Source organism: Pristiophorus japonicus, chromosome 19, assembly GCF_044704955.1.
Source record: "Pristiophorus japonicus isolate sPriJap1 chromosome 19, sPriJap1.hap1, whole genome shotgun sequence".
In the NCBI taxonomy this organism is placed as follows: domain Eukaryota; kingdom Metazoa; phylum Chordata; class Chondrichthyes; family Pristiophoridae; genus Pristiophorus; species Pristiophorus japonicus.
The window spans coordinates 54,062,822-54,087,780 of NC_091995.1; the positions used below are offsets into that span (position 1 = coordinate 54,062,822).

A 24,959-nucleotide genomic window follows, 5' to 3' on the forward strand; every position below is an offset into this window, starting at 1 on the left:
ATTTATGTTTTCATGTTTCCGAAAGCCTGTTTGGAAGAGTAGTGCAGCTGTCTGTTTATTTTAGCTCCACCCACTTTTCCAAACAGAGTGAAAGTTTGTTTCAACCCTTTGTAGTGTTGTCCTGTATGTGGGAAGTTTTAAGACATTTTAAGTTAGAAACGCAGGTATGGATTTATTCGGATGATAAGTTACAGAGCTAGGAAATGCACAAAGGATTGATTACATTGGGTTGAAAGACATAAATTTAGTCTAGGAATGAGATAAAGAATGCCTTTAAAAAAAAAGCTTCTAGCTCAAAAAAAAGAGTTTTAAATAAAGATTGAAATTACAAAATGTGAATTGGGATTTTGAGATATTAAGAGAAGGCACAGCAAAATACTGAGATGGATTCAAACTAAAAAAAAAAGTTATTAAATTAAATCTGATCTCTTAAAGAAAAAAGGAGGAAATAAAACTAAAAGGTTTGGAAACAATCTAGAAATACCTACAGGGATCAGGTCAAACTCCCGAGCAAGTGGTGAGCTATCTGCGAAGGTGTAAAAGGGACTTTTGAAAATGTTAAAACAGCAAGCTTTAGCAGTTTAGAAGAAGACATTTTAACGACCTTGAAACTGGAACATTTTGAGATAATGAAAAGCAGCCCTCAAAGCCTACGTGCTAGACTCCGTTCTAGTTATGGAGAAAAGAAAAAGATAAAGACGCAACTTTGAAAGTAAACAAATTGAATGAATTTGAAAGGAAAAGTGTCTTCGATTGTCTGATGATTTTAAATTAACAAATTTACAGAGACACGAGCCCTCCATGTAAAATACAAAACCTAATTTGAAGAAAGGTGATCTGAAAAAAAAGACGTAATGCACTAATTAGGTATTGGAAAAAAAAGGGGGTGTTTGCGATGGAAAAAGACATAACTTACTAAATACTAGTTGATATCGGCTGTGAAAAAGATATTGTTTTAATTGGGAAAAAAAAGAATTTGAAGAGGTAAAAGACACTCTCCATTGATAATGATTTTAAATTATGAGAAAGTTTCACTACAGTTTGAAAATATTTCCAGAATAGACGGTGTTTATCAAGAAAAGTCCCGAACAGTCTAAACAAGCAGGAGGGTTTTGAAAATAACCGAGGAGAAAAGATCTAAGCTATGCAAACTCAGCAGAGAGAGAAATAAAACACAAGATTTGTCCAGTGAACGGAACCGTTAAAAAAAAACGAAATGTTGGAATGTATACAGCTTGCATGAAAATTGGATTTCAGTCTCTCATTTAAAAAAAAAAATCCTTGGCAAGTACTTGAATTAGAAGTTTAGAAAATTTGGAGTTTAATCTAAAATGCTGTCTTTCCCGATGAGAAGATTTTTATTATGACCACTTTACTAATGATTTCTGCTGTTTTAATGGATTCCTAATTTCTAAGCAAGTTTTGAAGGCACAAAGATTTGGATGATTATGCAAAGTCACATAATGACATCAGGCATTCTTACAAACCTGTAAAGGAGTTAACCCTAAAAGTTAAGATAAACAGGCTGGAAGAGATTTTTAAAAACGGGACCAGACGGATAGTGCAGTGTGCAGCCATAGCACCATCACCTATGGCAATCGAGCCAATGTACCCCACAGGGGGTAGGTGTAGTCCACAAACCCAACCTAACAGTAAAGCAGACTGGGATGTTTGGAGGAATAGTGGTGGCATTGGTGTTGATTGGAGTTTGGATAATATTTAGATGAGTCATCGTGCAGGCTCGAGCACAGCAGGCTCAAATACAAAACCGACGGCAGCCCAGACAGGGACATGAAGTGATAGAGATGGTACAACTATAAAGAATATGGATAACCTAATCCTTACCTCCGATTCCACAGAGTGACCACGACACAAGTAGACCAGAACCTAACACCTGGTGACGACCAGGCTGTCTGTTTAAAATTGCAGATAAAACTCACCGAGATGGGACAGCGACGACTGATTCAACTCATAATATTGGGAACCTTAAGACCCACGCAAACACTGGATGATACCAACGGATTGCAGTGCACTCAGGAAATAAACAACTACATGAACTATGGAGTCTTGTTTAATTTAACGGATGGAATGTGCATCCCAGCAGCCAAGGACTGGAGCAAGGACAGGACTTATTTTAATGCATGGCTGCAAGTGAAGCTGAATAAGGACAAAGTATGCGTGCAATGCTCCACGGGTACAAGGAGCAGTTGCATTGGGCGAAGGGAGGCCGGGGGCTCAATAAATGTATTTGGGATAATTTGTGCGCCCCCAACCGTTAGTCACCCACAAAAAGGGGGTGGGGCTGTGTGGATACTACGAGGAGGTAGAGGCTGCCTCCGATACCGCGCCCCATAAGAACCACCACACAGCCTGAGGAATTGCCATGCCCCATAACTACTAAGGGACCAGAAAATGGGATCGTACAGTTCAACGAAGGGAAATTGTTGTATGATAATGTTGAGCATGAAATTGTGCCTGTCCTGATCAATATTTCAGGCATCCAGATGCCGGAATATTGTACAGAACAGTCAAGGAAAATGTATAATGTATTAAGTAAAGTCGTAATGCTGCAGGCTGCCGATGCAATGGGTGCTAGTAGATTCCAAGAACAGGGGCAACTCTGTCACACTTATGGCCTGTGGATGGTGGGACAGATCCGCCACAATCTCGATCAGATCTAATGCGGGGAGGTACCCGATTGGATAGACAGTTCACATCTGGCTCAGTTGGCCAACCAGAGGGGGACACTGGATAATTGTACTCTGAAGGGACTGACCTGAGTATACCCAGCGATTCCTGATTGCCAGATGGGTAGTAATACTGGGATAGGGATAGTCCTGATAATCCCTATAGCCACGCCGGACTCAGGGCCGTTCCCCCTGTACCAACTAGAGAATATCGGGGTAATACGGGGCAATGTCTCCATCCGTTACCATCTGACCACCACCTCCGCCGTTCACCGAAATGACATACTTACCGGGATTTCCCTAACAGGATGCAAGCAAAGGGGGGAGATCACAGTATGCCCTCACCCGGTGGGCCGAGGTGAGCTAGCCGAGTGCGGGTTTAACCGAACCGACGGATGTGTACTAGAAATAGTGCCCGCACACATGCACTTTGCGAGGGCAGGCTACGGAGGGAGGGGAAGATACTGTGTCTCTACTACTGAGTGTTCATACCAGTATAATGACCTGCAGTGCCCGATACCGCAGCCGAACTTTTGCTTTGCGCCGCTACGAACTGTCACGATCGGGCAAGTGCATATCACCCAGGTTAGGTGCCGGAAGCCCGAAGTTATTAATGTAACTGATCAGCTCCACGATCATTTGCAGGATTATGACGAGCCAGACCAGGTCCCCATCCCACATCTAACCGAAGTATTACGTGAATTGAGGCTCAGGGTGGGTCAATCCGTAAAGCTCTACCACCAACTGCAAACTAAAATCAAAGTACTGGAAGGAGACATCGATGTAGACTTACAAAGTCAGAATTGGTGGAGAAAGGTCTGGGACTGGGGAATAAATGTGAACATCCATCCTTGGATTTGAATAATTTCACACATACTGGTCGGGATACAATTGATCTGAGCAATAACATGGGGCATAATGGCCTGCCAGGCATGCAGGCACCACGCACAACGAAGAGGGACCCATGCCCAGTCCCCGGATACTAAACAAGTCTGTCTAATAGAGGGGCAGGAGGATTTGGCCTTTGTCAATTTGATCTAAGCAACCGGGACTCCTGAAACCGCGTGACTGGCCAACACGTTGAGGCAGGGAGTACTGGGCTGTGCACAATATCTAATAAAGGTAGGGCGGTCGGTTAAAGGGGGACTAGGACTAGTCCCTTTACCAAAAGGGGGGAATTGTTGTTGGCATTAGGCACCTGCTGAATATATCAAAACACTAGGCATTAGGCACCTGCTGAATGTAATTTAAACTCATATAGGTTTAAAGTGGCCACATATAAAATGGCTGCCCAAGCATGATGGGAACTCAGTTAGTCAAGCAATGAACTGTTGACTGAGGCTGACCTAGTGAGGCCCATTACCGGGAATGCCTTGGATCATCCGCTTGAGACAAGATAACTATAACGAACCATTATAGTACCTGGTATGGAATGTCCTTAATCAAGGACTTCGCACAGGAGAGCCCCGAGGAACAGAGATAAGGGGGGGCCTACCTCACATAACGAGGTCATTAATCAGCCCGAGCTGACAAGAACCGAATATACAGCCCATGAGGTATCAGGGGAATTCTATTTGGTAAAAGAAACCTATATGTAATCTATAATCGTTATGATTGGATTGTGTCCAGCCGAAGTGGGCTGAGTAACTGTAATGAACTATTGTTCGGTGGAGTGGAGTGCCTGGAGTTGGACCAGAGGCTCTCTCCCCACCGGCGTAATAAAAGCCGTTTTGGCGTTGGAACTGACCCAGAGTGTCGAGTGATTCTTGCAGGAAAACATTCGCGCTAACACTGCCCGTGATGAGTATGTCATCTTGAAACACAACCGTCCCCGGGATGGACTTGAGCAGACTCTCCATGTTGCGCTGGAATATAGCAGCTGCCGACCTGATGCTGAATGGGCATCGATTGTACACAAAAAAGGCCTCGATGTGTGTTGATGGTGGTGAGTAGCTTAGACTCTTCGGTCAGTTCTCGCAGATGTGAGGTCAAGTTTCGAGAAAAGTTTTCCTCCAGCTAACGTGGCAAATAGGTCCTCCACTCTGGGCAGTGGGTATTGGTCCTGTAGGGAGACTCTGTTTATGGTAGACTTGTAATCCCCACAGATTCGCACGGATCCATCAGGCTTCATGACGGGGACGATGGGGTTTGCCCAGTCGCTGAATTCCACGGGAGAAATGATGTCTTCCCGCAGAAGTCGGTCCAGTTTGTTTTCAATCTTTTCCCTCATCACATAAGGCACAGCCTTGTGATGGACCGGTCTGGCATTCTGTGTGATGTAGATTCTAACTTTAGCCCCTTTGAAGGTGCTCACACCTGGCTGAAAGAGATGTTCAAAACGGCTTAGAACTGTTGAGCAGGAGGTCCGTTCCTCTGATGACATGGTGTGAACATCATCCCATTTCCAATTAAGTTCTGCTAGCCAGCTTCTCCCCAAAAGGGCTGGGAGATCCCCGGGGACAATCCACAGGGAAAGTTGATTCACCATCCCTTTGTGTGTGACTGAGAGCATGGCGCTGCCAAGGACTGGGATGATTTCTTTAGTATAGGTTCTTAGTTTGGTGTCGATCTTTGTGAGTTTTGGTCTGTAGCTTTTGTATGGCCACAGCTGTTCAAATTGTTGAACGCTCATGAGGGATTGACTGGCCCCCGTGTCCAGTTCCATGTTGACGGGTATCCTGTTGAGTAGAACCCTCATCATAATTGGAGGCGTCTGGGTGTAAGAACAGTGGACATTGATCGTGTTAACCCGCTGTACCTCGGCGTCCCGTGCACTGTTCCAACCATCTTCTGGTCCACTTTCCGACCCTTCTGATTTGTATACCAGCCGAGCTGCTGTTTTTCTGCACATGCGAGCCAGATGCCCTGTGTAGTTGCAGTTTCTGCAAACGGCATGCTGAAATCGACACACCGACACACCCCCACATCTCCAACACAGAACGTTTCCATTGTTTCCGAAGGATGAGCTGCATCTGGCTGATCTCCCTTGAGCTTCTCTCAATCTGTTGTTGATTGCTCGCATTGTGGGTTGATGAGGTGTGATCGGCCGTTCATGTGGCCCTTGATTTTGATGGCTTCTGGTGCCACTGTCTGTTGTTGAAGGCCTGCTCTCCTGCCTTTGTCTGTGTGTGGGGTTAGCGGTTTGTTTCACAATGTGAACCCCTTGTTCCGATGCCTCGTTGGTTGTCATACCCGAAGTATAGATCAGTCTCGTTTCTTCTTCGCCTGCCAAGAACGTCTGTGCGACCAGTGCTGCTGCCTCTAGAGTCAAGTACTTAGTCCCTATAAGCTTTCGGAATATGCCTGCATGGCCTATTCCTTCAATAAAAAAGTCTCTCAGTACTTCTCTCTTTAGTTCATCGGGGAACTCACATGAACCAGATAGCCTCCGAAGTTCGGCCACGAAGTCGGGTATGCTTTGGCCCACACAGCGTCTGTAGTTGTAGAACCTGTGTCTGGCCATGTGTAGGCTGCTCGCTGGCTTCAGGTGGTCTCTCACCAGTGTGCTCAACTCCTCAAACGACTTGCTTGCTGGTTTCTCGGGTGCCAGCAGGTTTTTCATTAAAGCTTATGTTTTCGAGCCACAGCTGGTCAAGAGATGGGCTTTTCTCTTGTCTGCCTTATCATCGCCCAACCAGTCTTTGGTCACAAAGCTTTGCTGGAGCCTTTCTATAAAGTCATCCCAATTGTCTTCAGCATTGTATTTCTCATCTGAGCTGTTGGTAGCCATTCTGTGGATTCTGTGATCCCGTAACTCATGGCCACTGTTAAGTCCTGACTCTAATGTACTGACTTACACGAGACACATGCTGAAGTCAAGGTCACTCAGGACCTGCACCTTTAATTCACAGCTCTCCAGTGCCGCACTTGCCCGAGACATCCCTTTATATACCTCAGTGGGACAGGTATGGAGTGTCTCCTGCAAGTGCACCCCTGGTGGTAAGGTATGCTTATTGTTACAGGTCATATCCAGTTACAGTCATGTATAGCATGGTAAGATACAGTTATATACAGTAATGTGAGATACATGACAAATCTGTGTTGACTCGGCCTAATCCTATTATTCTTTTCCAAGTGTCCTGTTACCATGTCCTTAATAATATATTCTAGCATCTTCCCTACTACTGATATCAGGCTAACTGGTCTGTGGTTCCATTTTCTCTCTCTCTCCATTCTTAAATAGCAAGGTTACATTTGCTACTTTCTAATCTGTGGGAACCGTTCTAGAATGTATGGAATTTTTGAAGATAACAACCAATACATCCACTATCTCTATAGCCACCTCTTTCAAACCCCTAGGATGTAGGCCATCAGGTCCAGGGATTTATCGACTTCCAGTCCCATTAATTTCTCCAGTACTATTTCTTTACTCATACTAATTTCTTTCAATTCCTCATTCTCGCTAGACCCTTGATTCTCCACTATTTCCAGGAGGTTTTGTAGTGTATGCATCCACCTTTAGCAATGACTCCACGAGGCAGGGTATGGTGCTTAAACTCTGCAGACTTGCAGTCCTTTATTAGCAGCTCCTGAGTGCCGACATCAAGCTGTGTGTTCCTTTTTATACTGGGTTACCTGCTGTGTGCAGGCCACTCCTGGGTCTCCAGGAACAGCACCCTCTAGTGTACCGGTAAGGTGTGTACAGTACAAGGGTACATTCAATGTTGCATACAATGTTACAGACATCACACAGTAAACAGGCATGCATACACAACAATACTCCCCCCTGAGCATTTTTCATACCCTAGTAGTCATGACCAGGGGAGGTGATGAGTGGTGGGCTATGGGAGGTTGTGGTGAGGGTTGTATGGTTGCCAGATGTGACCTCTGTGCTTGAGGCTGGCCTCGTATGTTTCCCCTCCCTCATACACAGACCATGTGAGTGTCACTGTTGTGCGATCCCTCGGAGAGGTAGCCACGGCAGCAGTGGGTGGTGTGTATACACTGTGATGTGGGTAGTTGTGGGGTGGTGGGCAGGGCCACAAGCCTGGGTGGGCTCCTTGTCCACCAATGGGGATGAAGGTCAGGTCATCCCAGGGTTTGCCAGGGAAGCTGGAGGGTATTGGCCTCATGCTTCTGGTGTCGGCCCTGGTGGCCAGGGGCTGTAGGGCTGGTCTGGTGCAGGTTGCCATTGGTGGTGGCTGGGCTGCCCATTGACCGCTTCCCACTGCCAGGGGCATCACATTCATTCCAAAGATCCAGGCTACATGGTCAGGTAGCCTGCTGGACCTGGGGGCCTCCCACAGGGGGATTCCATTGGCATTAGCATGGTCCCTGTAGGACCCAATGTCCTTTGGCAGTGTCCTGCCAGTATACATGACACCTTGGCTCTGATCACACATCGTCGAGCCTGCATTATACATTCCAGCACTTGCATCACTTTCGGGTGTCCTGGTTTCAACAGACATGGTCACATTAGGCATTTCACAATCTCTATCATTATTGTTAAGCATAATAAACTTGTTCATAACCTTACTGACACCTGCAGTCATCTCATTAGTCACATTAGTTAAACCAGCATCACAATTCATGGTTACATTGCATACATTTTCATACTTGCACTCTTTAATTGTATCTTTAGCTTTAAAGTCCGTATACTCAAATAGTTGGAACTTCCCCTTTAAATTGCTTTGGTTACCGGTCTCCTTTGAGGGAGCTTTCAAATCTGATTGGCCGCTCACATGATGCTCCTCCATGTTGACTCGTGGCATGGAGGAGGTCATTTTGAATGCAGGTCTGCTGCAGCTATTTTGTGGTGTTGTTGCAGGCAGGCTGTGGTGCACTTTTCTTCCACATTCTTGTGGTGCTGCAGTCTTTCTGTGGTCTTGCTGCAGGCAGGCTGTGGTGCTCTTTTCTTCCACAGCACCACTTCGCCTGATTTGGACCCAGTTCATCCAATTCCTGCCCAGCAGCGTGGACCGTCGCCGGCTACAATCCACAGGGGGACATTGTGCAACATGCCGCCCTGGGAGACCTGGACACTGCCAATGATTTGGATTTTACCTTTGGTATAGGTGAGCAGCTTTGCCTGGACAAGAGACAGTTTTGATCGAGTGGCAGGATTCCTCCAAATTTTTTCAAAGGTCTTTCGGCTCATCACAGACTGGCTCGCCTCTGTGTCGATCTCCATGGAGACTGGGACCCCGTCGATGTCCACTTCCATCATCCACGGAGAACTTCCGGTGGAACAGGTAAAGATTCCATATTCCTCTCCCAAGGTTAGAGCAGCTACATCTTCATTTGTGTCGGAGCCCCGGTGATTAGCCAACTCATCAGAGACACAGTGAGTACAGGCTTTTTTGCACATTCTCTGAAGGTGCTCTTTTTCTTTGCAGCCTTTGCATGCATAGTCTTTGTAGCGGCACTGGTGGGCCCTGTGGTTTCCTCCACAACGCCAACATGGGGCCATCCAGTTTGCCCCATGTGGCGGACTCAGGGTTGCGGGACTCGGGACAGCATTTCTGCCTTTAGAAGTGTCCATGCGGTGCACTGCGCACGCCGGTTTAGAGTCCTGGGTCAGTATTCGCCTGGAGTCGCTGGCCGAAACCATGTAGGCCTGGCTCACTTGAATTGCTTTCTGCAGGGTGACCGTAATGTCAGCCGAGAGCAATTTGTGCAGGAGGCCTTCGTGGCCAATTCCGATGACAAATATGTCCCTTAGTGCTTCATTAAGGTGGTCGCCAAACTCACACGGTGCAGCTAGTCTTCTTAAGTGTGCAGCATACTTGGCAATTTCTTGGCCCTCAGGTCGCCGGTAAGTGTAGAACCGGTGCCTGGCTGTGAGGATGCTTTCTTTCGGTTTTAGTTGTTCTTGTATGATTGTTACAAGTTCCTCATAGCGGTTGTCTTCTCCGGGGCTAGTAAGTCCCTGACGAGACCGTAGATGGTGGGCCCACAACTGCTAAGCAGGATGGCCCTGCGTTTGTTTGGTAGTGTGGCCGGTGTGTCCCCGTCCAGGTCGTTGCCCATGAAAAAGCGTTCCAACCTTTCCACAAAGGCATCCCAATCTTCCCCCTCCGTAAATTGCTGAAAGTTGCTGAGATTAGACATGTTGAGCGTGTAGTTTGTGATCCCATATTCCCGTCGCCAGTTGTACAGGTTTTTTGCATCTTCTTCCATGAAGACAGTCACAAAATATTTGTTTAATTTCTCTGCCATTTCCTTATTCCCCATTATAATTTCTCCTGTCTCAGCCTGTAAGAGACCCACATTTACTTTCGCTAATCTTTTCCTTTTTACATACCGATAGAAGCTTTTACAGTCTGTTTTTATGCCTCTCACTAGTTTACTCTCATATTCCATTTTCCCTTTATCATTTTTTTGGTCCTCCTTTGCTGAATTCTAAAATCCACCCAATCCTCAGGCTTTTTGGAAACATTATCCTTTCTTTGATCTAATACTATCTTTAACTTCTCTTGTTAGCCATGGTTGTATCACTTTTCTTGTGGGGTTTTTGTGCCTTAAAGGAATGTATCTTTGATGTAAATTATGTATTGATTTTTTAATGCCAGCCATTGCTTGTCTACTGTCATACCTTTTAGTATAGTTTCCTAATCTACCTTCACACAAAAACATAGAAACATAGAAAATAGGGTGCAGGAGTAGGCCATTCAGTCCTTCGAGCCTGCACCACCATTCAATATGATCATGGCTGATCATTCACCTCAGTACCCCTTTCCTGCTTTCTCTCCATACCCCTTGATCTCTTTAGCTGTAAGGGCCATATCTAACTCCCCCTTGAATATATCCAATGAACTGCCATCAACAACTCTCTGCGGAAGAGAATTCCACAAGTTAATAACTCTCTGAGTGAAGAAGTTTCTCCTCATCTCAGTCCTAAATGGCTTACCCTTATCCATATACTGTGTCTCCCCCAGTTCTGGACTCCCCCAACATCGGGAACATTCTTCCTACATCTAACCTGTCCAGTCCTGTCAGAATTTTGTATGTTTCTATGAGATCCCCTCTCATTCTTCTAAACTCCAGTGAATACAGGCCCAGTCTATCCAGTCTCTCCTCATGTATCAGTCCTGCCATCCCGGGAATCAGTCTGGTGAACCTTCGCTGCACTCGCTCAATAGCAAGAACATCCTTCCTCAGATTAGGAGACCAAAACTGAGCACAATATTCCAGGTGAGGTCTCATTAAAGCCCTGTACAACTGCAGTAAGACCTCCCTGCTCCTATACTCAAATCCCCTCGCTATGAAGGCCAACATACCATTTGACTTCTTCACCGCCTGCTGTACCTGCATGCCAATTTTCAATGACTGATGTACCATGACAACCAGGTCTCAATGCACCTCCCCTTTTCCTAATCAAAGCCATTCAGATAATAATCTGCCTTCATGTTTTTGTCACCAAAGTGGATAACCTCACATTTATCCACATTATATTGCATCTACCATGCATTTGCCCACTCACCTAACCTGTCCAAGTCACACCTCATACCGCCACCCAGCTTCGTGTCATCTGCAAACTTGGAGATATTACTCTCAATTCCTTCATCTAAATCATTGATGTATATTGTAAATAGCTGGGGTCCCAACACTGAGCCCTGCGGCACCCCACTAGTCACTGCCTGCCATTCTGAAAAGGACCCGTTTATCCCGACTCTCTGCTTCCTGTCTGCCAACCAGTTCTCTATCCACGTCAATACATTACCCCCAATGCCATGTGCTTTAATTTTGCACACCAATCTCTTGTGTGGGACCTTGTCAAAAGCCTTTTGAAAGTCCAAATACACCACATCCACTGGTTCTCCCTTGTCCACTCTACTCGTTACATCCTCAAAAAATGTAAGAAGATTAGTCAAGCATGATTTCCCTTTCATGCTGACTTGGACTGACCCTGTCACTGCTTTCCAAATATGCATCTATTTCATCTTTAATAATTGATTCCAACATTTTCCCCACTACTGATGTCAGGCTAATCGGTCTATAATTCCCCGTTTTCCCTCTCCTTCCTTTCTTAAAAAGTGGTGTTACATTAGCTACCCTCCAGTCCATAGGAACTGATCCAGAGTTGATAGAATGTTAGAAAATGATCACCAATGCATCCACTATTTCTAGGGCCACTTCCTTAAGTACTCTGGGATGTAGACTATCAAGCCCTGGGGATTTATCGGCCTTCAACCCATTAATTTCCCGAACACAATTTCCTGACTAATAAGGATTTCCTTCAGTTCCTCCTTCTCGCTAGACCCTCGGTCCCCTATTATTTCCTGAAGGTTATTTGTGTCATCATGAGTGAAGACAGAACAAAAGTATTTGTTCAGTTGGTCTGCCATTTCTTTGTTCCCCATTATAAAGTCACCTGATTCTGACTGCAAGGGACCTACGTTTGTCTTCACTAATCTTTTTCTCTTCACATATCTATAGAAGCTTTTGCAGTCAGTTTTTATGTTCCCGGCAAGCTTCCTTTCATACTCTATTTTCCCCCTCCTAATTAAATGCTTTGTCCTCCTCTGCTGAATTCTAAATTTCTCCCAGTCCTCAGGTTTGCTGCTTTTTCTGGCCAATTTATATGCCTCTTACTTGGATTTAACACTATCCTTAATTTCTCTTGCTAGCCACGGTTGAGCCACCTTCCCCGTTTTATTTTTACTCCAGACAGGGATGTACAATTGTTGAAGTTCATCCATGATGTCATGTATTTAACTGTCATTGTAACCCATGTATAAACTGACTAGTTGTTAACTGTGAGAACATTTGACCACTAGGTGGTGAACTTGTGGGAGACACTCCTAACCTGGTCTTTCAGGTATAAAAGAGGAAGCTCTACGCACCTTCATCACTTGAGTGCTAGCGAATAAAGGTTACTGGTCACAGAGTGACTTCTCTCTAGCATGGGCCTTGTGTGCATTTATACTGTATAGTAAGGACTTATCACGTGATCTTTAAATGTTTGCCATTGCCTATCCACCGTCAACTCTTTAAGTATCATTCACCAGTCTATTCTAACTAATTCACATCTCATACCATTGAAGTTCAGGACCCTAGTCTCTGAATTAACTGTGTCACTCTCCATCTTAGTAAAGAATTCTAACATAGTATGGTCACTCTTCCCTCATACCTATGTAGATTGCTTTGTTTAGATATAAGACCCTAGTTTCAGATTGAAATAAATCACTTTCAAATTAATATAAAATTCTATCATATTATGGTCACTCTTCCCTAAAGGCCCCTTTACTACAAGGTTATTAATGAATCCTTCCTCATAAGGCTTCTCCCTCATCAGTTGAAGAAACAGCTGACACTCCCTGACTGGGATAACACACTGAAGATTATTGACCATTTGGATAAAGTACCAGAGGGCAGCCGATCGGCCTTTTTCTTCCCGCTCCTCCCTTCAATTCCATCCCACTGACCAAGCAGTGCTCCAGCACCTTGCCAACACAGCCACTAAAGTCGGATCTCGGGTGGGCGTGAAGACGCTTCCTGAAATGATATTGTTTAAATCAGCCCTCGGCATCGAGCAGCTTTAATCATGCAGTCATTTTATTTGAAAAGAGATGGTAATGTTTTGGATAAGTATCAGAATGTTAAAAACCAGAGTAGGCTATTCAGGAGATGGTGGGGAAGACAGATCGGATCATGGGGCAGGGACCGTGGGGAAGAGAGATCAGATCACGGGGCAGGGACCGTGGGGAAGAGAGATCAGATCACGGGGCAGATCTCAAGCCTGCTCCACCATTCAATTAGATCATTGTTGATCTGTATCTTAACTCCATTTACCCGCCTTGTTCCATAGTAATTGATACATTTGCCCAGCAAAAATCAATTTCAGTCTTGAAAGCTCCAATTGTGCCAGCATCCACAGCCTATAACGGGAGAGAATCCCACATTAATAATACCTTTTGCAAAATTCCTGATTTTGCTCCTAAATGGCTTAGCTCTGATTTTAAGATGATGTCCTCTTATTCTTGATTCCACCACCAGAGGAAGTAGTTTCTCCATATCTACACTATCAAATCCTTTTAACATTTTAAACACCGCGATCATATCACCCTTCAATCTTCTATACTTGGGGGAATACAAAACAAGTTTATACAACCTGTCCTCATAATTCATCCTCTAAGCCCTGCTTTCATTCCGGTAAATTTGTGCTGTACCCTAAGGACAATATATCCTCCCTGAATTGAATGCAGAGCTCCAGGTGGGATCTGACCAAGACTTTCTACAATTGAAGCATAACATTCATCCCCTTGTATTCCAGCCTCCTTGAATTAAAGGCCAACAATCCATTCGCCATTTTGATTGCTTTTCATACCTTTCTATGATTTGTGAACTTGGACTCCCAAATTTCTTTGTTCCTCTACAGTAAATATTTTCTCACCATTTAGAAAATAATCCAATTTATCTTTGTTGGATCCAATATGGATGACCTCACACTTACCCACACTGAACTCCATTTACCATAATTTTGCCCACTCACTTAATCTGTCTATGTCCCTTTGCAACTTTCTGTTCACATCTACATTACTTACTGCCCCATCTTACTTAGTGTCAGCTGCAAACTTGGATATACAGCTCTCTATTCGTTCACCCATGTCATTAATCGCGGAGGGAAAGGTCACTGTAAAGAGAGATCAGAACACGGGGCAGAGATCGTGGGGAAGATAGATCAGATCATGGGGCAGAGATCGCAGCGGGGGAAGAGATGGTGGGGAAGAGAGATCGGATCATGGGGTAGAGATCGTAGGGGGGAGAGATGGTGGGGAAGAGAGATTGGATCATAGGGCAGCGATCGCAGGGGTGGGGGGAAGATGGTAGGGAAGAGAGATTGGATTGCGAGGGGGAAGAGATCACAGCGAGACATTAGATCATGGGAGTGTGGGGAGGTGGACACATCATGGTAGGTTTGCTTGGGTGGATGGGGGGGGCGGGGTTGGGGGGGGGGAAACACTCCTGCTCCTCCTGGCCCACAAGCAGTGCTAGAAAAGCACTTACCTGCTGGATCGGGTAGTTCTTGTCTCCCTTCAGCTGCCGAGTTTCCCAAACCCTGGGAAACCTGTGCTGGAGGGGTTCAATCCAAATCCGTGACAAAGTCTGAGGCACATAGCCACGTTTAAATATTTTAATTATCGACTTGCCTCTCAAGACTGGGTTACTGGCCCGACCCCAAACCCACCTTGGTTAAACTGGAAGCAGGTGTGTTTGCGGTGGCCATTCAGTCATTCTATATTAAAGCAGTAGAGAGAGAGACCTTCAGCATGTACTTACCTTGACAAACTTCTCCCAGATGCTAAAGATTCTTGCGCATCTGGGTGCAGTTCCACTGTGCAATGACACAGCCTTTAACAGCTCTGTTATCTCTTCACATATAGCCCATATTTCTGACTTCTGAAGAGGGTGCCCCTTCAACCCAAACAGTGGCTTGCTTCACTTCCTTCCCTGTGATCTTGCAGAATATTTCAGGAAAAGGGAGCAAAAGGAAAGACGGTCTTGAAAGATTTGCATTGATTCGGCACTTTTCAGAACCTCAGGAATTCCCAAAGCACCTTACAACCAATGAAGTACTTTTGAAGTGTAGTTACTATTGTAGTGTATGAAATGCAGCAGTCAATTTGCACACAGCAAGGTCCCACAAACAGCATTGTGATAATGACCAGATAATCTGTCTTTTCAGTGATGTTGGTTGAGGGATAAATATTGGCCAGGACACCTTCCCAGCTCCCCTTCAAATTGTGCCATGGGAATCTTTTACAACCACCTGAGGGGGCAGACGGGGCCTCAGTTTAATGTCTCATCCAAGTGTCAGCACTGAGTCTGTGCTCAAGTCTCCGGAGTGGGACTTGAACCCACAACCTTCTGACTGAAAGGCCAGACTGTTACCACTGAGCCTTGGCTGATACCTGTTAACCAGCTGACAGGATGTTATTCAAGGCTAGACTTTGTGTTGTGATCCCACACTGCTGACTGCGTCTTTCTGAATGCCTTCCCTGGAGCCTTTGAGACTCCAATGACATTTGGAAAAGGGAGCTGACCTACGACCCATTGGGTGCCTTACAGACTTCACAGACAATCGGAAAGACCACAGTCAGCAGTGTTTCCCACACTCAGCATGGGATCATAACACAAAGTTCTGCCTTGAGTAACATCCTGCCCCAGATTCATGGCCAATTCCCCCAGCCTCCATGTCCTCAGCACAGGGCCCAATGCATACAGAAGGTACTGGATGATTATTTAAATTAATTAGAGAACTGTAGAAAATACTGGGAAGTTCACTTTCTGTGCATGTGATGTGGAATGTGCCAATGTATTTCTTCTTCCGCCACTGGTGTGCCCCTTAAAAATATCTCCCTTTTGGTTTGGATGCCTTTGTGAGGACCTGTCAGGGATCTGAATTGAAATTAAGCCAAATCTAATTTTGTCATGTATTCAACTGTCATTGTAACCCATGTATAAACTGACCTAAGTTGTACACCGTGCGAACATTGACCACTAGGTGGTGAACTTGTGGGAGACACTCCTAACCTGGACATTCAGGTATAAAAGGGGAAGCTCCACCCACCTTCATCACTTCAGTGCTGGCTAATAAAGGTTACTGGTCACAGAGTGACCTTCTCTCAAGTATGGGCCTTGTGTGCATTTATAATGTATAGTAAGGACATATCATTGGTGACGAGAAACTGGGATTTAAACCAGGCGACATGGCCACTAGCAGCACAGACGAGAGGTACTGTGTTGGGGATGATTGGGACGATTTTACTGAGAGACTACAGCAAAGTTTCGTCACTAAGGAATGGTTGGGACAGGATTCGGCCGACAAATGCAGGGCTCATCTCCTGACTGTTTGTGGATCCAGGACGTACTCCCTGATGAAGGACCTTCTAGCGCCTGAGAAGCCGGCGGACAAGACTTTTGAAGAGCTCAGTAAGTTGATCGGGGAACACTTTAAACCGGCGAGCAGCATGCACCGTTTTACACACACCGGCGGCAAGAAGGGCAAAGCGTTCCAGACTTCGTGGCAGACCTCAGGTGACTGGCGAGCCAATGCAAGTTCCCAGATGCATGCAGAGTGGAGATGCTGCGAGACTTTTTTATTGAAAGCATCGGGCATGCTGGGGTTTTCATGAAACTGATTGAGACCAAAGACTTGACCCTGGAAAAGGCGGCTTTGATGGCCCAGACATTTATCTCAGGGGAGGAAGAGACCAGAATGATGTTTGACAAAAATCTTGGCTTAAATGCTCCACCCACCGACATCACTTCAGTGCTGGCGAATAAAGGTTACTGGTCACAGAGTGACCTTCTCTCAAGTATGGGCCTCGTGTGCATTTTTACTGTGTAGTAAGGACATATCAAATTTGACTAAGCTTTGTTTATTGATGGAATTTTTAATTGAATATTGATTTTGTTCTTGGTTTGTGGTTGGAACTATTTCATAGTGGAGTAGTTTTAATTAATTGGGAATTACCTATATAATTATTTTGCCAATTTGGACTTCAAAGTAAAGAGAAACAAATATAGAGACTATCTGTCCTAACTCGCTGCACAGAAGGGAGACTTAGTACAAATAGTTACTCCGAAATAAATAACAAAGTGATTCACCCATGTTCTTCAGTTCCATAAGTTGCTTTGCCAATATATCAATTGGGATTTAAGATATCCATGATGCTCCTGTCTCATCTACAACTTTTCATCACAATTTATTTATTACGGGTAAAAGTGTGAGATTCACAGATAGTACAATACCGGGATGGGACTCGGTCCCTGTAACACTGACCAGGGTCCCATGGGGTGAGGTTATGAGATTCACAGATAGTACAATATCGGGATTGGACTCAGTTCCTGTAACACTGATCAGGGTCCCATGGGGTGAGGTTATGAGATTCACAGATAGTACAATACCGGGATTGGACTCAGTTCCTGTAACACTGATCGGGGTCCCATGGGGTGAGAGTACCACATTCACAGATAGTCATCATCATCATAGGCAGTCCCTCAAAATCGAGGAAGATTTGCTTCCACTCTAACATTGAGTTTTTAGGTGACTGAACAGTCCAATGCGGGAATTACAGTCTGTCACAGGTTGAACAGTGTTTGAAGGAAAGAGTGGGTGGGACTGGTTTGCCTGCACTTGTTTTGTGCATGCTCTCGGCGACGAGACTCGAGGTGCTCAGCACCCTCCCGGATGCTCTTCCTCTACTTAGGGCGGTCTTGGGCCAGGGACTCCCAGGTGTCGGTGGGGATGTTGCACCAAGGGGTATGGAGAGAAAGCAGGAATGGGATACTAAAGTTGCCTGATCAGCCATGATCATATTGAATGGTGGTGCAGGCTCGAAGGGCCGAATAGCCTACTCCTGCATCTGTTTTCTATGTTTCTATGTTTATCAAGGAGGCTTTGAGGGTGTCCTTGAAACATTTCCTCTGCCCACCTGGGGCTTGCTTGCCGTGTAGGAGTTCCAACTGGGGGTCAGTGCTGTGTGGCGGGGTCAGGTTGGTGGAGGACCTTTGTCTTACAGATGTTTAGTGTAAGGCCCATGCTTTCGCATGCCTCAGTGAAGACGTTGACGATGGCTTGGAGTTCAGCCTCTGAATGTGCGCAGGCGCAAGCGTCATCCGCGTACTGTAGCTCGACGACAAAGGATGGGACGGTCTTGGATCTGACCTGGAGACGACGAAGGTTGAACAGGTTCCCACTGGTTCTGTACTTTAGTTCCACTCCAGCAGGAAGCTTGTTGAGTGTGAGATGGAGCATTGCAGCGAGGAAGATCGAGAAGAGGGTTGGCGCGATGACGCAGCCCTGCTTGACCCCGGTCCGAACATGGATTGGGTCTGTGATGGATCCGTCGGTCAGGATCATGGCTTGCATGTCATCGTGGAGCAGGCGGAGGATGGTGACAACCTTTTGGGAGCAGCTGAAACAGAGGAGGATGCTCCATAGTCCCTCGCGGTTGACAGTATCAAAGGCCTTGCTAAGGGCAAAGGCGGCCATTTACAAGGGTTGGTGCTGTTCCCTGCATTTCTCTTGAAGGTGTCGCACCGTAAAGATCATGTCCGTTGTACCCCGTAGCGGACAAAAACTGCACTGTGACACCAGGAGGAGCTGCTCATCCACAGGGCTGTCATATAGCTGATTATTCAGAAATGATAGATGCTTGCAACAGGGCTCATACAATCAAAAGAGAGCCACAGATGAGAAAGGACATTTGACCCATCTTAGCTCATCTGTCCAGAAAGACCTTCACAGTTCCGTCATCAGAGCATTTAAATGTTTCTTAAATAATTCCAGAGTTTTTGTCTCGGACACGCTATCTTTAGTGCAAAATGAATCATAAATTTGCTGTTTACTAGTTTGAACCTGTGCACCTTTCCCCATAGGAACAGGAGTGGGCCATTTAGCCGCTGGAGCCTGTTCCGCCATTCAATGAGATCATGGCTGACCCCTTATTCCTTAATACCTTTGGTTACAGAAATCTGTCGATCTCCAATTTTAAAATAAACAATGGACCTAGCATCAACTAGAGAGTTCCAAACTTCTACCACACTTTGCTTATAGAAGTATTTCCTAACCTCAATCCTGAAAGGCCTGGCTCTAATTATTAGACTATGTCCCTCGTCCTCGACTCCCCAACCAGCCAAAATAGTTTCTCTCTATCTACCCTATCGGTTCGGCTTCATATCTTCTTGCTACCCTCTACTTTAATGAAATCACCCCTTAACCTAAATTCCAGACAGTACAACCCTCGTTTGTGTAATCTCTCCTCATAATTTAACCCTTGGAGTCCAAGTATCATTTAGGTAAATGTACTCTGCTCTCCCTACAAGGCCAATATATCCTTCCTAATATGTGGTGCCCAGAACTGAACACAGTGCTCCAGGTATGGTCTTATGAGAGCTTTGTATAACTGCAGCATAACTTCTACCCCCTTGTATTCTAATCCTCTAGCTATGAAGCCATCATTCCATTAGCCTTTTTGATTCTTTTCTGTCCATGACATTTTAATGATTATGTACATGGACCCCTACGTTTCTTTGGACCTCCATTGTGTCTAGCTTTTCACCATTTAGAAAGAACGCTGTTCTATCCTTTTTAGGTCCAAAGTGGATGACCTTACACTTGCTTGTATTGAAATTCATTTACCACAGTTTTGCCCATTCATTTAATCCATAATATCTTTATAATTTTATGCTTCCATCTACACTGCTTAGACTGCTGCCTACTTTTGTGTCATCGGTAAACTTGGATATGTGGCTCTCTAGCCCATTATCTTAATCATTAATAAATACAGTGAATAGTTGAGACCCCAACACAGATCCCTGTGGGACACCACTAATCGCATCCTGCCAATTAGAGTACCTGCCCATTATCCCTACTTAATTATAGATGCTAATCATTTCCAGACAATAGTAGTGAGGCTAACTGGTTTACAATTCCCTGGTTTTCCTTTCTCAGCGTTCTTAAATAGCGGAATGACATGCAATTTTTCAATCGAAAGGAATGGTTCCTAAATCGAGAGAACTTTGGAAGGTAGGGCATCTGCAATGTTCTCACCTACTTCTTCGAAACCCCTGGGATGGAAACCATTTGGTCTTGGGGATTTGTCAGTCTTTAATGTCATTATTTTCTTCATTACTATTATTTTGTTTACGTTAATTTTGGTGATTTCTCCGTCCCTGATTCAGTGTTGGTTTCCTTGGGATATCTAGCATGCTATCTGTAATGTACTTGCTTCATGGGTTCTTTGCTTAAGAATTCATAGCAAAACATTAAGAAATATTAAGAACTAGTTGGTTTATTAACAAAGGTTTAACAAACACACTACACAATACAAATTCATCCACTAGGCTCACAACTGCATACCTCATCGTGGATGACCTGGACTCAACAAACTGGGATTTTATTGAGTCTTGTGAGCATCACATGACTGGCTAAGCCATTCATAATGCAACAGCTCTACAACTATTTTGGTAGAACCTTAAACAAGTGCCTCTTTTGGCACTAGAATCCACAAATTAACAATTTAAAACTAACGAAAAACATTTAATCAAATTAAAATTTGGTTGTCAGGGGTGATGATGCACTCCAGTCCCTCCAGTGCCCACCTCTCACAGAAGGCCGCAAACGTGTACTGGTAGACACCGCGTTCTCCATTTCCAGGGACATCCTGGCTCGAATATACCCGCGGAAGACAGGCAGGCAGTCAGGCTGAACGACCCCCTCGACCGCCCGCTGCCTGGACAGGTTGATGGCCCCCTTGGCCATGCCCAGGAGCAGTCCTACAAGGAGGCCTTCCGACCTGCCCATCCCCTCCGCACAAAGTGCCCAAAGATCAGGAGCGTGGGACTGAAGTGCAACTAGAATTTGAGGAGCAGCCCCTTCAGACATTGGAACAGGGGCTGTAACCTCTTACATTTAACACAGACATGGAACATGGACTCCTCCAGACCGCAGAAATTGCAGGCGGCCTGGGAGTCCGAGAACCGACTTAAAAATTTATTACACGGGAGAAAGGACTAATTAGCAATCTTGTTGTGCGAGGCCACTTGGGAAAGAGTGACCATAATATGGTAGAATTCTTTATTAAAGATGGAGAGTGACACAGTTAATTCAGAGACTAGGGTCCTGAACTTAGGCAAAGGTAACTTCAATGGTATGAGACATGAACTGGCTAGAATAGACTGGCAAATGAAACTTAAAGGGGTGACAGTGGATAGGTAATGGCAAACATTTAAAGATCACATGGATGAGCTTCAACAATTGTACATCCCTGTCGAGAGTAAAAATAAAACAGGGAAGGTGGCTCAACCGAGGCTAACAAGGGAAATTAAGGATAGTGTTAAATCCAAGGAAGAGGCATATAATTTGATCAGAAAAAGCAGCAAAGCTGAGGACTGGGAGAAATTTAAAATTCAGCAGAGGAGGAAAAAGCATTTAATGAGGAGGGGGAAAATAGAGTATGAGAGGAAGCTTGCCAGGAACATAAAAACTGACTGCAAAAGCTTCTATAGATATGTGAAGAGAAAAAGATTAGTGAAGACAAACGTAGGTCCCTTGCAGTCAGAATCAGGTGAATTTATAATGGGGAACAAAGAAATGTCAGACCAATTGAACAAATACTTTGGTTCTGTCTTCACAAAGGAAGACACAAATAACTTTCCGGAAATACAAGGGGACAGAGGGTCTAGTGAGAAGGAGGAATGGAAGAAAATCCTTATTAGTCAGGAAATTGTGTTCAGGAAATTGATGGGTTGAAGGCCGATAAATCCCCAGGGCCTGATAGTCTGCATCACAGAGTACTTAAGGAAGTGGCCCTTGAAATAGTGGATGCATTGGTGCTCATTTTCCAGCAGTCTATCGACTCTGGATCAGTTCCTATGGACTGGAGGGTAGCTAATGTAACACCACTTTTTAAGAAAGGAGGGAGAGAGAAAACGGGGAATTATAGACCAGTTAGCCTGACATCAGTGATGGGGAAAATGTTGGAATCAATTATTAAAGATGAAATAGCAGCGCATTTGGAAAGCAGTGACAGGATCGGTCCAAGTCAGCATGGATTTATGAAAGGGAAATTATGCTTGACAAATCTGCTAGAATTTTTTGAGGATGTAACTAGTAGAGTGGACAAGGGAGATCCAGTGGATGTGGTGTATTTGGATTTTCAAAAGACTTTTGACAAGGTCCCACACAAGAGATTGGTGTGCAAAATTAAAGCACATGGTATTGGGGGTAATGTATTGACGATTGATGTGAATAGAGAACTGGTTGGCAGACAGGAAGCAGAGAGTCGGGATAAACGGGTCCTTTTCAGAATGGCAGGCAGTGACTAGTGGAGTGCCGCAGGGCTCAGTGCTGGGACCCCAGCTCTTTACAATATATATTAATGATTTAGATGAAGGAATTGAGTGTAATATCTCCAAGTTTGCAGATGACACTAAGCTGGGTGGCGGTGTGAGCTGCAAGGAGGATACTAAGAGGCTGCAGGGTGACTTGGACAGGTTAGGTGAATGGGAGAATGCATGGCAGATGCAGTATAATGTGGATAAATGTGAGGTTATCCACTTTAGTGGCAAAAACACGAGGACAGAATATTATCTGAATGGCGGCAGATTCAGAAAAGGGGAGGTGCAATGAGACCTGGGTGTCATGGTACATGAGTCATTGAAAGTTGGCATGCAGGTAAAGCAGGTGGTGAAGAAGGCAAATGGCATGTTGGCCTTCTTAGCTAGAGGATTTGAGTATAGGGGCAGGGAGGTCTTACTGCAGTTGTACAGGGCCTTGGTGAGGCCTTACCTGGAATATTGTGTTCAGTTTTGGTCTCCTAATCTGAGGAAGGAAATTCTTGCTATTGAGGGGGTGCAGCGAAGGTTCACCAGATTGATTCCCGGGATGGCAGGACTGACATATGAGGAGAGACTAGATCGACTGGGTCTGTATTCACTGGAGTTTAGAAGAATGAGAGGGGATCTCATAGAAACATTTCAAATACTGACGGGATTGGACAGGTTGGATGCATGAAGAATGTTTCCGATGTTGGGGAAGTTCAGAACCAGGGAACACAGTCTAAGGATAAAGGGTAAACCATTTAGGACCGAGATGAGGAGAAACTTCTTCACTCAGAGAGTTGTTAACCTATGGAATTCTCTACCGCAGAGAATTGTTGATGCCAGTTCATTGGATATATTCAAGAGGGAGTTATGTGTGGCAGTTATTGCTAAAGGGATCAAGGGGTATGGAGAGAAAGCAGGAAAGGGGTACTGAGGTGAATGATCAGCCATGATCTTATTGAATAGTGGTGCAGGCTCGAAGTGCCGAATGGCCTACTCCTGCGCCTATTTTCTATGTCTCTATGTTTCTAAGACGGTTGAGGAGGAGATTGCTTCTGAAGATGGTGGATGAGGTAGCAGCTCCCAAGGGAGTTCTCCCCAAACAAGCCTTCATCTGACCATCTGATGCCAACTTCCACCTCTCTATCCCTCAAACCTCACCCCCCCCCCCCCGATCCTAACTTCGACCCTCAAAGTATTCTCCCTACCCCTTAAACTGTGCTGCAAGGGCCCACTCCCCATCCCCCACCTCCCAATTGCGGCCTACCTTCCAGGCCAACCTCCTCGCTGCCAAATCCCTCCAGTTGGACCCTTGCTTCTCGCTCCCGGATGATTCAGCTGCTCCACGCGACCCCCGGCGATCTCAAAAGTGGTGAGCCTTCGAGCAGCTTCAAACACAGGTTTGGGCCTACCTCACACACGAGCCTTCCCTCCGCGCCTCCATCCATCAACGACGTCCTGGCCCTCCTTCCTTCAGCATGGCCAGGATTGGACTCTGTCCCTGTAACACTGATCAGGGTCCCATGGGGTGAGGTTATGAGATTCACAGATAGTACAATACCGGGATTGGACTTGTCATGTATCTCACACTACTGTACATAACTGTATCTTACCATGCTATACATGACTGTAACTGGAGATGACCTGTAACCACAAGCTTACCTTACCACCAGGGGTGCACTTGCAGGAGACACTGCATACCTGTTCCACACAGGGAGATAATGACAGGTGTGGCATTCGAGAGCTGTGTAATAAAGTTGCAGGTCCTGAGTGACCTTGACTTCAGCAAGTGCCTCGTGTGAGTCTGTACTGCAGGGTCAGGACTTTACAGGACTCGGTCCCTGTAACACTGATCAGGGTCCCTACCTTGGGCAGTTTCTAAATTATTAGAGTTTGAGATTTTCCCTGTAATGCAATGGCTATTTTTCAGTTTTAAAGTTGCAATACTGTGACTGTGAAGCGGAAGTCCCGCTCCCAACGCTGTCTGATTGGCAGAGAAGTGTGATTCTGTGAAATGTGTTAGTTTCTGGCCAGATGCAGGCCCTGATTGGTTAGCGCCTGTGATCAAAGATTCACAAAGCGCTGCGGCCGCACGGAGTGCAGGCTCTGCTTGGCTGTTTCGCGTGGCAATCGGGAAAGTGCGCACAGCCGAGCCCAGCCCAGCCCAGCCGAGCCGTGGCTTTCTTCTCTCCTTTCATTGCCGCAGCTTCAGTTCCTGCCTGGGTCTGCAATCAAAGTGAGAGCCGTGGAGTCGGTGATCGGGGAATGAGGTCTGTACTGACTTTATACAGTGAAACACCCATTAATGTTCAGAGCAGTCTGATTATCCTGTGGGGGAACAGGAAGGGGACAGAAATGCCCCTTGTGCTGTGTGAGAGGATCCAGCTGACTGGCCTGTTTACTCCCTGCTTTGTGCTGCACTGACAGGCTGGGACTGAATGTTGGATATTGAAGGTGTTTACTGGAAGCTGGGATTTGTACACAGCATTTCTCTCCTGA

General features: G+C 45.5%; 2 protein-coding genes across 5 annotated transcripts in view; one reads left to right on the forward strand and one right to left on the reverse strand.

Annotated features, from left to right (window-relative positions):
- Positions 1-24,378, reverse strand: part of LOC139229852 (uncharacterized) — a 125,384-nt gene extending 101,006 nt beyond the window's left edge. For 2 of the 4 annotated variants that reach the window (XM_070861474.1, XM_070861470.1), the window contains exon 1: positions 24,123-24,378. The gene's annotated coding sequence lies outside the window, so the exon portion shown is untranslated. Of the gene's footprint in view, positions 1-4,434; positions 4,829-23,727; positions 23,779-24,122 lie in introns of those variants that run through there. The other 2 variants (XM_070861473.1, XM_070861471.1) reach the window with 2 other exon arrangements.
- Positions 24,379-24,541: 163 nt separating this feature from the next.
- The window catches only part of LOC139229859 (zinc finger protein ZFP2-like), a 45,360-nt gene continuing 44,942 nt past the window's right edge, over positions 24,542-24,959 (forward strand). Inside the window, exon 1 of the mRNA XM_070861487.1 lies at positions 24,542-24,730. The gene's annotated coding sequence lies outside the window, so the exon portion shown is untranslated. The remainder of the gene's footprint in view (positions 24,731-24,959) is intronic.